The 859-nt window shown below is 40.5% G+C and overlaps 1 non-coding gene across 1 annotated transcript; it reads right to left on the bottom strand.

Moving 5' to 3' along the window:
- Positions 1 to 521: 521 nt before the first annotated feature.
- Positions 522 to 637, bottom strand: LOC138093353 (small nucleolar RNA SNORA3/SNORA45 family). The gene has a single exon (XR_011146081.1). It is a non-coding gene; the product is annotated as a small nucleolar RNA SNORA3/SNORA45 family (small nucleolar RNA).
- Between the last annotated feature and the right edge of the window lie 222 nt (positions 638 to 859).

Raw genomic sequence — 859 nt, 5'->3', positions numbered from 1 at the left:
TGTTATAACATGTGACAGGATTTCCTTTCTTCCCTAGGACTTCCATTATGTTCCATTACATGTATATACCACATTTTCTTTGTTCATTCATTTTCCAGTGGGCATTTGGGTTGTTTCCATATCTTGGTTATTGTGAATCATGCTGCAATGAACAGGGGAGTGCACATAACTCTTTGAGATCCTGATTTTAGTTCTGAATACACCTAGAAGCAGAATCAGTGGGTTACATGGTAATTTTATTTTTAACTTTTTGAGTAACCTCCATACTTTTTTCCACAATAACGGCACCATTTTACATTCCCACTAACAGTGCACAGGAGTGCCAACTTCTCTGCGTCCTCACCAACATTGTTTTGATTGTGGCCCTTCTACTAGGCATGAAGTGATGTCTTATTTTGGTTTTGATTTACTTTTCCCTAATGATCAGTGATGATGAACATCTTTTCATGTGCTTATTGGCCATTTGTGTATATTCTTTGGAGAAAATCTAAGCAATTCCTTTGCTCAGTTTTTCCTCCGTTGCATGTCACTAGCCTGGTGACTGACTACGCCACAGCCAGTGAATAAGGTCAGCAGTTACTCTTCAGGGACTCTAGCACACTAAATCAATAGCTGATATCCAGGTGGCTCAGATGGTAAAGAATCTACCTGCAATGCAAGAGACCTGGGTTTGATCCGTGGGTCGGGAAAATCCCCTGGCGAAGGGAATGGCTACCCACTCCAGCATTCTTGCCTTGAGAATTCCACTAAAACTGACTCTAGCCTCAATCCTTTGCCCATTTTTTCAATCAGGTTGTTGTGTTATTGTTGTTGAGTTGCAGCTCTTCCTTATATATTGTGGATATTAAGCTTTACCAGA

Source organism: Capricornis sumatraensis, chromosome 16 (genome assembly GCF_032405125.1).
Source record: "Capricornis sumatraensis isolate serow.1 chromosome 16, serow.2, whole genome shotgun sequence".
Taxonomy (NCBI): Eukaryota; Metazoa; Chordata; class Mammalia; order Artiodactyla; family Bovidae; genus Capricornis; species Capricornis sumatraensis.
This window is presented reverse-complemented; position numbering and strand designations above follow the sequence as displayed.